The sequence below is a fragment of the Chiloscyllium punctatum genome, chromosome 52 (genome assembly GCF_047496795.1).
Source record: "Chiloscyllium punctatum isolate Juve2018m chromosome 52, sChiPun1.3, whole genome shotgun sequence".
Taxonomy (NCBI): Eukaryota; Metazoa; Chordata; class Chondrichthyes; order Orectolobiformes; family Hemiscylliidae; genus Chiloscyllium; species Chiloscyllium punctatum.
The window spans coordinates 1134425-1146541 of NC_092790.1; the positions used below are offsets into that span (position 1 = coordinate 1134425).

A 12117-nucleotide genomic window follows, 5' to 3' on the forward strand; every position below is an offset into this window, starting at 1 on the left:
CCTTCTTTCCAACTTGACCATTGAGGACAGTTATCCTAAATTAGTAGGTCCCATTTGCCAACTTTTGGCCTACATCCCTCTAAACCTTGTTACTCATATATCCATCCAGATGGTATTAAATGTTACAGTTGTACCAGTCTCCAACAATTTCTCTGTCAGCTCATTCTGAACACGACTGAAAAAGTTGCCCCTGACGTCCCTTTTAAATCCTTACCCACTAATTTTAAACCGATGTTTTCTAAGTTTTGACTTCCTCACCAGCAGAAAAACACGAGTCAACCTATCCATGTCCCTCATGATTTGATAAATAGCAACGATTTGACTTTATCATACTTGTCAGGAGGGAAATGTGTGGAGATTATTTGTCGAAGATTTGAAGAAGAAAGTCTGATGTACTGATTTTTAGAATTCCATCTTGGAGAAGTTTTTAATAAGTCATTGAAGTCTAGTAGCAGTTGTAGAAGTCTGTTGTGAAAGCTGCAGAAGGATTTCAGGGCACAAGAACGAAGCATTATTTCCAATGTATTGGCTCAGTTCGACCGCACTTGGACTACAGTATGAGGAATTACAATCCTTAATTTAGGAAAGATACTAATGCCATATGAGGAATACCACGAATGGTGATTAGCCTTGATATCATGGATGAACATTAGTCCTGTGAATTGAAATTGGGCAAATCCGGTCTTTTTTAACAGTTTCAACACAATGGGAGGTAATCTCATTGAGAGTTGCAAAATATTTGAAGAGATAAACAGGGTGGTGCAATTAAATTTTGTTCCCTCATTGGTGAATCTCAAAGCAGGAGAGGACAATTTTAAAATGAAGCATTGTGATTTATGACCAGGATGAGAACTATTGATTTTTATCTTAGCCTTGAGAAGTCTCGCTATTCACCACTACAGTGAGCCTTGGATATTTGGTCTTTGAATGCATCACTATCAGCCTGACCCGCCAATAATAACTGCATCACTATGGACCTGACCCCTCACACTTACCACCTTAATTTCAGCGTGAACCCCTCAAACTTACTGCATCACTATCCATCTGGTGCCCTCACATTTACTGCGCCACTTTCACTTCGAGACCCTCATTTTGACTGGGTCACTATCAGCCTGACTGCCAAACACTTACTTTGTCACGATCAGTCACGTCCTTACACTTCCTATGTTACTATTATCCTGACTCCTTACACTTAGTGTGTCACTATCATCCTGAGCGGCTCACACTTACTGCATCATTAGCACGCCAACACTCTCACCTTTACTGCGTCACTATCAGCCTGACACCTCACATGTACTGCATCACTATTAGCCTGACCCGTTCACACGTTTTGCGTCACTACTACCCTGACCCCCTCACAATTGCTGTGTCGCTATTAGCCTGAGCCCCTCACCATCACGCTGATCAAGCTCACAATTACAGCATCACTATCAACCTGACCCCCTCACACTTTCTCTGTCATTATCACCCTGGCCCTCACACACGTAATGCATGACTGTCACACTGAGACACTCACATTTTCTGCGTCATTATCAGCCGGACCCTCCAGCACACAGCGTCACTATCAACCTGGCCCCTCACACTTGCATGCCTCAATATCAGCGTGAACCCCTCACACTTACTGCATCCCTGTCCATCTGCCATCCTCACACTTACTGCAGCAGTTTCACCTTGACATCCTCATTTTTACTGCGTGACTATCAGCCTGACAACCACACACATGTTGCGTCACTATCAGTGACGCCCTCGCACTTCCTATGTTAATGTCACCCTCATTCCTAAAACCTACTGCGTCACTATCAGCCTGATTCCATCACACTTTTTGTGTCAGCATCAGACTGACGCCTCACGCTTACCCTATTACTAAAACTCTGCCCCATCTCACTGATTCCGTCACTATCAGCCTGACCCCTCAGACGTACTGCGTCAATATCACCCTGACCCACTCACACATTTTGTATCAGTTTCAGACTGATGCCTCGCACTTACGATATGACTAAAACTCTCCCCCTCACACTGACTGTGTCACTCTCAGCCTGACCCCTTCATACTTACTGCGCCAATATCAGTCATACCCCTCAGACTTACTGCGTCACACTCACTCTGATCCTCTCTCATTTACTGCGTCACTCTCACCCTGACCTCCTCACATTTACTGCGTCACTATCACCCTGACCCACTCACACAGTCTTTGCCATTTTCACCTTGCCGGCCTTATTTTTATTGCGTCCCCATCAGCCTAACCGCCACACACTTATTGCGTCACTTTCAGTCACGCCCTCACACTTCCCATGTTACTATCACCCTGAATCCTTACACTTATTGTATCACTATCAGGCTGACCCCTCACACTTACTGTGTCACTATCCGCCTTACTCCATCACATTTATTGTGTCAGTATCAGACTGACGCCTCACACTTATCTTGTCACTAAAACACTGCCCCATCACATTGACTGTGTCACTATCAGCCTGACTCCCTCACACTTACTGCTTCACAATCGCAAGGCCCCTCTCTCACTTACGACGTCATTTACACCCTAACACCCCACACTTGCTGTGGCACTATCACACTGAGGGCCGTACACTTAGTGTCACTGTCATCCTGACCCCTTACACTTACTGCGTCACTATCACTCTGGTATCTCACATCCACTGCGTCACTATCATCCTGAGCCGCTTACACCTGTTGTGTCACTATCACTTTGACCCCAACACACTAACTGCATCAATATCAGCCTGACCATTTCACACATACTGCGCCACCACAAGGCTGACTCCCTCACATATACTGCATCACGATCAGGCTTACCCACTCATGCTTACTGTGTCACTATCACCCTGACTCCCCACTCTTACTGCGTCAAGATCATTGTGCCGCCATACACTTACAGCGTAACTATCATCCTGACAACGTCACAGTTACTGCGTCAAGATCAGCCTGATCCCCTCAAACTTAATGCATCACTATCAGCTTCAACACTCACATTTACTGCGTCACTTCTAGCACTACCCCTGCACACTTACTACATCCCTAACCGCCTTACCTCCTCGCATTTACTTCCTCACTATCAGCCTGAGACACTCACACATACAGCTTTATTACAACCTGGACCTGTGAGTGCATCTTCATCAATGTCACCCTGACCCCTTGCCCATACTGCGTCACTATAAGCCTAGCCCCTCAAATGTTCTGCGTCACTATCACACTGACATCTCACACTCACTGCATCACTATCACCCTGACCTCTCACAATTACTGCATCACTACAACCTGACCCCCTGAAAGCATCTGCGTCACTGTCACCCTGACCCCATCACACTTGCCATGTCACTATCACAATGACACATTCACACAGTCTGCTTCACTGTCATCCTGACACCTCACACTCACTGGATCACTACCATCCTCCCCCTCATACTGACCTGTCACTATCATCCAAAGCCGCTCACACTTATTGCGTTCCTATCACTCTGCTCCCAACACACTTTCCGCATCACTATCAGCCTGACCCCTCACAATTTCACCGTGTCTATCAGTCTGACTCCTCACATTTCCTGCATCACTATCACCCTGTCAGTTAACACTTACTGGCCAGTTTTAGCCTGACGCCCTGAACATACTGCATCAATATCAGCCTGAACACTCACACTTACTCTGTCACCATCACGCTGACCCCCTCACACTCATTGCGTCACTATCACCTTGTCTCCTCTCACTTCCTGCATTAGGATCACTCTGACTCACCGACACTTACTTCATCAGTATCAGCCTGACCCCTCACACATACTGTGACATTATCAGCCTGACCCCACCACACTTGCTGCGTCTCTGTCAGCCTGACCCGGTCAAACTTAATGCTTCACTATCAGACTGACCCCTCACACTTACCGCATCACTAACAGCCTGACACCTCACACTTACTGCGTCACTATTCCCCTAACACCTCACTTTTATTGGCCACTATCAGCCTGACACCCTCAACTTACTGTGTCACTACCAGCCTGAACGCACACACTTCCTCCCTCACTATCACCCTGACTGTCTCACACTCACTGCGTCAGTCTCTGCCCGACCCCATCACACTTACTACGTCACTATCACCCTGTCCCCTCCCACTTTATGCGTCAGGACGAGCCTGACACAGTAACACTTAGTACATCACTATCAGCCTGATGTCCTTCCAATTACTGCGTCACTATCAGCCTGACCACTCACTCTTACTGCGTCACTGTCACAGTGACCCCTCACATGAAGTGCTTCACTATCACCCTGACCACCTCACACTTACTGCATCACTATTGATCTGATCCCTCAGACTTACTGCAGCACTATCACTCTGACCCCCTGCGCTGCGTTACTATCGGCCTGATCCACTCACACAGTCTGCGTCACTACCACGCTGACACCTCACCCTCATTGTGTCACTATCATCCTCACTCCATCACACTTATTGAGTCACTGTCAGCCTGATCCCCTGTAATGGAAAATTATCATTTTTGGTGAAATCTGTGAAAGCATGGTTGAAACAAAGAAGTATGGACCTAACTTCGCAAAAAGACAGAAAAAATGTAAAGTTCAACCTAATTTTCAGCTGATTCTCAAGGCCAATAATCTATCATATCAGCAGTCAATGAATTAGAAAAAGCAACTCCATGTGTGGAAAGGAACTCGACTGATCCAGGTTCCTGGCTTGAGGTGTGATGAGGCAAGATGATATATAGTATAAAGGGAATATGTGAAAACCGTCAGGCGTCCATTTTATGAGGCGTCTTGCAAATGTGTCGGGTCCATTCTGAAAATTTCAAAAATAAACTTTTTCTTTCCTCTTGGTAGCATTTGCGTCGTGTCGATTGAAATTCCACGTCAGTAAACTCGGGAGCTCGCCTGGGACCCTGCAACTGGGTAAGATTTTGAAGATTCCCAGGAGGTGTATGCGCCACTGCCTTGAAGGTCTTTCACTTTGTTTCGAGCGCTGAATTGGCCCCTTTGAGTGAGAGTACTGGGGATAAGTGGATCGCCCCAGAGTCGCGTTCCAAATCGAATAGGGTCAGGGTATGAGTTGTGGCTAAATCCGACATAGAGACTCGTTTGAAGAGAATAGACGAACCAGGAAGAGGGACCAGTGAACTCACGTGCGGTATTCGAGTAAAACTCAACTCTAGAGAGTTTAAGAGACAGCAAGATTGACGGTGGTTTGAGACTTGGAGCCACCATGGGCAGCGTTGAGGTCACCAAAGCTGTACCGGTTACGTGGGTTCTTGGTTTATGAAAACCAAGGCAATGAGGCGGTCACGCCCAATGAGAGGGGACCTCCGGAGTTAAAAGCAAGTTATATTGGCAAAGAGAAGATTATGGTATCGTGTGAGAGAGAGAGCGAGAGAGAGAGATAGACAGATAGACAGATGGAGAGACAGACAGAGAGAGGTGAACACTTTTCCAATATCCATGAAAATCGGCTCCAGCAAGCGCAAACAAAAAGAGGGTCGACAGACAACTCGGAATGGTCAAGAAAAAATAGAATGTATGCTGAATAATTATGGCCCAGTTTCTGAAAAACAGTTAAAAATGTAAATCAAGGAATGTGTTTTTCTGGAGGAAGGAAGTTTTAGTAATATTCAGTTGCAAATGCTGAGGTCACCATTGGAGGAGAGAAAGAAGGAGAAACGGAAGGGTAAAATAGAACCTGTGAATTGGAGTGCTTATCACATGTTGAAAGCTTAGCCTGATTTCAGGGAAAGAAAATCTCGAAATAAAGATAGATCAAGTACACGTACAAACACCAGTGCACATGCACAGACACACGGAAAACAACCTAATGAAGCTGGACAGTGTCTTAAGACTGCATCAGATCCTAACCTTAATGGGTGCCCTCGAAGAGCTACAGCCCCCCTACGAGATCCACTTCACGAAGATTCCAAGTCAACGGTCGCTGCCTCAGGGTCTGCTGAATCACCAATAGCGTATCGTACCCACAATCAATTGAAGCAAGAATCCCTAAAGAAGTCGAGACAATGTCCCAGTACCTTTAGCGCCTCACGAAAGTCTATAACGTCTATTGTGGACTGATACCACCCAAGGACATAACGACGGCAGAGATCACATCGTATGAGACACACCTGAGGAGCAGCTTCATCAATGGAATGAAGTACAAAACAACAAAATAGGTAATAATATACGTGTATTACCTGGGACACGGGAAAGTTGAATTTGATAGAACAATACGTGATACATGCTGAAAAACTACTGGCTCAAGAGAACCATAACCGGGAATTAAAGATAGAACAGCAATCACATGAACCTCAGCTTATTATGATGCAAATGGTCGTTCAGCCATTGGAAGGAGGAACTGCGGGAAAAGAGAGAGGCACATGTGGAGTTCGCAAAAGAGGACGGGATCGTGGAAGTGCTTTTGCACAGATAGATCTGGCTGGTGCTTTGTTTGCGGAGCAATGGACCACTGGTCAAGACAGTGCCCGCACAGACAGCCTCAATCGCTCCTGGAGGCTGGACAGCATGATGACTGACAGGGGACGACTGAGGTTGTGGTGGGCAGGCCACAAGGTACAGGTTAACCTCTTTCCTTTATACTTGGCAACGAAGAATCCCTAATGCTATCACTTCTACTAAAATAACGGGCACTGAGATGTATCCCAACTCTATATTGAACATTGAGATTGTGAAGTGTGGACAATATGTTCAATATAACAATGATGCGTATATGTCGATGCCTACCTCGATGTTATATGTGGAAGGGACACCAGTTACCTTTTTGGTAGATACATTGCCAGCATATTGACTCCTCAAATCAAGACAGTTCAGAGAGTTGACACCAATAAAGATGAGTAGAATGTTCCTGAACTCAACGGAGGCATCAGGCGTCGTGATATGAGAGAGTTTTACCGCACCCATATTGTGTGAAATAAGAAATGTGTATCCATTCTAATTCTCAATTTTGTTAGCGGAATTCTGTCCTTTACATTTGATGGCTCGGGATCTCATAGTGAGACTGGGGTTGTATTTGCTCAGTACTCCGACGGGCTTGCAGGTAATTCAAAGGGAGAATTCACAAGTATAAACTGTAAAATACAACCCACCACCCCTGGTGTATGTCTATGTGCGGCGAGTAAGCCAGAGAGCAATGAGTTCAGTGAGCAATTCACTCGGCCTGGAAGCAAGAAACCATGTTAACCCTATTAACACCGATTTGTTTTTGGGGGAATATGCTGCACTGCACAGCACACATACACCACGATAGCCCTGAGGAACCATAAAAGAAGTATTGGTTCAGGAGATTGGTTAAACCAGGTCAGTTGTTATTGTGCAAATTTTATTGAAGAGATAACCGATGTGCAGTCAGTGTGAACTTATGTAAAGTACCTGCGACGGCAAGTAAGCTCTATATTTTTGATGTGGAAGGCTATGCTCCTCGCGCGTCACTAGCGAAGGTGTCCAGTGACTGGTGGCAAGATTTGGGGCCATGGGTACTAAAGGCATAAAAAACGAAATTTTGGGTGTTCTGCGACGATGTGGTTATGTGGTTCAATGCAGATGTGCGACATATAGGAAGAAATTAATTTGTCTAACTCAGGCAATAGAACAGTCGAGGTAACCCCCTCTAGCCCTGAAGAGCCTAGAAGGCTGGCCTGGCGTTTCCCTAAGATAAACTTCTCAGCCCCAAGATTAATAACGGTCCCTACTGAATTATGGGTAAAAGGCAAACATGATGTGGGGCATATACGAGGTTGTGAACCAATACGAGTGACCACGAAGTCGGAGTGTCGTCTTTGCAGAGCACAATACCCGTTAAAACCAGAGGCCATGGACGTAGTTACTCCAGTCTTTCAATCCTTCCCAAAGGCTAGAGAGATAATCCCCTGTGTAAACTCACCGGTGAGAACTCCCATTTTTCTGATCAAAAAGGCAAAAATTCCAAGTGAACCGGAGGAATGCAGGTTTGTTCAAGACCTGCAGGCAGTCAATAACAGTGTTGTCCCGCACGCATCAAATGTTCCCAAACCCAATACTGTATTAGCTCAATTTCCACCGGACAGTAAATGGTTCCCTGCTGTGGATTAAGCAAATACATTCTTTAGTGTAATGGTGCATCCAGATCGTCAATTCTGGTTCGCTTTTTCATTCAAAGGGAAATCTTACGAGTTCACACGACTTTGTCAATGTTACTGTGAGTCACCCACCACATATAATGAGGCTCTATGCAGGAGTCTGGAGACTCTTGTTTTCACCCCTGGGTCTGCGCTTCAGCAATCTGTAGACGATTGCTTAATAGTAGCACTGACAGAGGAACAATGTGAGAAGGATTCCTTTGCATTGCACGAAGGAAGGGCACAAAGCCAGTCTCGCAAAGCTTCGATTTATGCAACAACAGGTGAAGTTCTTCGGTCACTTAATATCTGAACAAGGGAAGACCAAAGGAAGGTCAAGACAGTGTGCAAGTAATTCAGCAAATTCCAAGGACTCACATGAGGAAACAATTGTTATCCTTTTTGGGCATACGCTCGTAATAAAGAACGTTTATCCCACATTACACAAATCTTGAGGCGCCCTGAAGTGATATGGCCCATGGAAAAGGGTAGCAGAACCAAGGTCCGTTGCAATGGATCCCAGCGGCCGAGTTGAATTGAAAAAGACGTTTCAAAGTACACCTACACTGGGGATTCCGAATCCAAACAAGCCTTCTGTCAAATGGTAGATGAAAAACATGGCTGCACGACATCTGTGTTGTTGCAGGATCATGGGGGAAAATTCCGGCTGGCAGCTTATCTTTCGGCTAAGCTTGACCTCGTAGCGGCAGGATTGCGTAAATGTCTGTGAGCTGTGGTTGCGATATAATCGGCTATGGCGACTTAACCAAACTGATCGCACATGTAGTATCATTACTGCTTTCCGAGCAAAAGACAGCACATACGTCGGCAGCACGTTGACTCAGATACAATACTGTGTTCTTGGAGAAACTTAACATTGCAGTAAAACGATGTAACATCCTTAATACTGCTAGTCCTCTCACTAGAGAAGGAGACGGAGACCCACATGATTGTCTCCCTGTAATTTCTGAAATGTGCTGCCTAGACAAAACTTGCAGAATTCACCACTTCAGAATCCAAATATGGCGGGTTTTTTTTTGTGGATGGGTCAGCATTGAGGAGCAAGGAGATAGGCCAGAATTGTATTGGGAATACTGTAGTAACTACCCATGAGGTATTCAAAGTGGGATCGCTCCCTTCTCAACTGTCAGCGCAAGCAGTGGAGCTGATTGCATTGACTGAGTCATGTAAATTGGCCAAGGGAAAGACAGCGAATATTTAACTGATAGCAGATACGCATTCGGAGTCCCACATGATGTTGGAACCCTGTGGAAATACAGGGACTTCTTGACCTTCACCGGAAAGCTCATCACACACCGTGATCAGATTTATGACATTTTGGAAGCGGTCCTATTGCCTAAATCAATCGCTGTGTTTACGTATGATGCCCACACGAAAAATAACGATTCTGTTTCTCAAGGAAATGCAAGGGCAGACTCAGCGGCATGGACGGCAGCCCAGCAGCTGGTAAATGATCAGTTTGAATTGGGAATGACAAAAATCCTTACCCCAACAGCAGACGGACGGGAGTCAGAGTCGAAGTTCAGGCTTGAATTAGATTAGATTACTTACAGTGTGGAAACAGGCCCTTCGGCCCAACAAGTCCATACTGCCCCGCCGAAGCACAACCCACCCACACCCCTACATCTACCCCTTACCTAACACTACGGGCAATTTAGCATGGCCAATTCACCTTACCGGCACATCTTTGGACTGTGGGAGGAAACCAGAGCACCCGGAGGAAACCTAGGCAGACACGGGGAGAATGTACAAACTCCACACGGAGAGTCGCCCGGGAATTGAACCCGGGTCTCTGGCACTGTGAGGCAGCAGTGCTAACCACTGTGCCCCCGTGCCGCCCACAAAGAAACGTTTGAGTGGGAAAAAAGCAGAGTGCAGTTTGAGGTAAGGGGTATGGTGTGGCCCCAGTGTTAAACCTTTTCTATCACGATCATTATTTCCATTCTATGCCAAACTGACACACGGTAAGGAACATGTGTCAAAAGAGGGGAGATGTGACAGCATTTCAGCACAGTGGTACACTGAGGGATTTAATCATTACTTCCAGAAATATTGTGAACGATGTGTTATCTGTGCCACAATAATGTGGGGAGGGGAATACAGATGAGTCATGTAGCACGTCCGAAACCCCAAAAACAATTTGAACATTTACAACTGGAGATAACCTAACTAACACCCTGCGAAGGAAAAAAGGTATTGTCTGGTAATAGGTGATATGTTTTCCAAATGGGTGCAAGCCTTCCCCACGGCAAAACAGAATGCCACTGCCATAACCAAAGCTTTCCTAACTGAAATAATTCCGAGATGGAGCATCCCTGAGAGGCTTAGTAGTCCCAAGGTTTGTGAAGGTTTATAGCTCCCGTTGAGGTTTATGCTGTAGGTTTGCTCGCTGAGCTGTACGTTTGTTATCCAGACGTTTCACTACCTGGCTAGATAACATCATCAGTGGCGACCTCCAGGTGAACTGAAGATGCTGTCTCCTGCTTTCTAATTATACGTTTGTTATGGGTGGGGTTCCTGGTGTTTGTGGTGATATCATTTCCTATTCGTTTTCTGAGGGGGTGACAGATGGTAAATCGATCTATGTGTTTGTTTATGGCGTTGTGATTGGAGTTCGAGCCCTCTCGGAATTCTCTGGTGTGTCTGCATGTACAGCAAACTGACAAACACAGACCAAATGCTAAACTACACCAGCAACCATCCCAACACGCAATAAGGAAGCTGTATCAGAACACTATTCCAATGAACCACCACACATTTCAGCACAGACGAACTTCGGAAAACAGAAGAGAACCACCTATAAAACGTATTCAAGAAGAACGGATACTTAAAAAATACAGTCCACAGATTACTCAGGAACAAACCACGACAAGTAGACCTAACACAGCCAGAAACCCTATCGACCTTTCCATACATCAATAAAGTCTCAGAAGTGGCAGCCAGATGATTAAGACCCCTCTGAATCCCACCAACAGTCTCAAACAAAACTAACAAACTTAAAAGACCCAGTATAACCCTTGGACAAAACCAACGTCATCTACAAAATTCCATGCAAGGACTGCCACAAACACTACGTAGGACAAACAGGAAGAAAGATAGCCACCAGGATACACGAACACCAGCTCGCCACAAAAAGACACGACCCTCTCTCCCTCGTAGCCCTTCACATGGATGAAATTTAAACACCATTTCGACTGGGACAACACATCTATCCTGGGACAGGCTAAGCAAAGACATGCCAGAGAATTCCTTGAGGCCTAGCACTCCAACCACAACGCCATAAAAAAGACATATATATAGATAGCATCTATCAACCCCTCAGAAAACGAACAGGAAATTGCAACACCACAAACCCCAGGAACCCCATCCTGGACAAACATATAACTAGAAAGCAGGAGACAACAGCTTCTCTTCACTTGGCGTTCGTCACTGATGATGTTACATGGGAACATAGAACATAGAAAAATACAGCGCAGTACAGGCCCTTTGGCCCTCGATGTTGCGCCGATCCAAGCCCACCTAACCTACACGAGCCCACTAACCTCCATATGCCAGGTAATGAAACATCTAGATATCAAACCTACAGCTCAGCGAGCAAACCTACACTCTAGGCTTAGTAGTGACAGTGCGACACCATTTCTCCATAATGCCCTCGAGCAGATTAGTGAATATTTGGGAATAAACATGGGATAACACTGTGCCTACCACCAAACGAGCGGTAGGGCAGCGGAATGAGAAAATTCTACCTTAAAAACCATATAAAGAAAATGCTGTGAGGAACTAGGGATGACATGGACAAAGGCACTTCAAATTGTGCTAATGTGTATGACATCTAGGAGGAGAGGGAGAGTGAACCTCAGCCCGTTTTAAATTTTGTTTGGTAGGCCGCCAAACACAGCAATTGTCCCGAGACATAAGGGAAGCCAGATAACAGGCCACTGTGAGGATGAGATGTTGTGTTACTGCATGAAACTCTCTACACTTCTGTCCC

At 45.6% G+C, this 12117-nt stretch overlaps 1 long non-coding RNA gene across 1 annotated transcript in view; it reads right to left on the reverse strand.

The window, feature by feature from the left end:
• The window catches only part of LOC140470889 (uncharacterized), a 1100083-nt gene that overhangs the window by 194457 nt on the left and 893509 nt on the right, over window positions 1-12117 (reverse strand). The gene's annotated exons all lie outside the window — the stretch shown is intronic.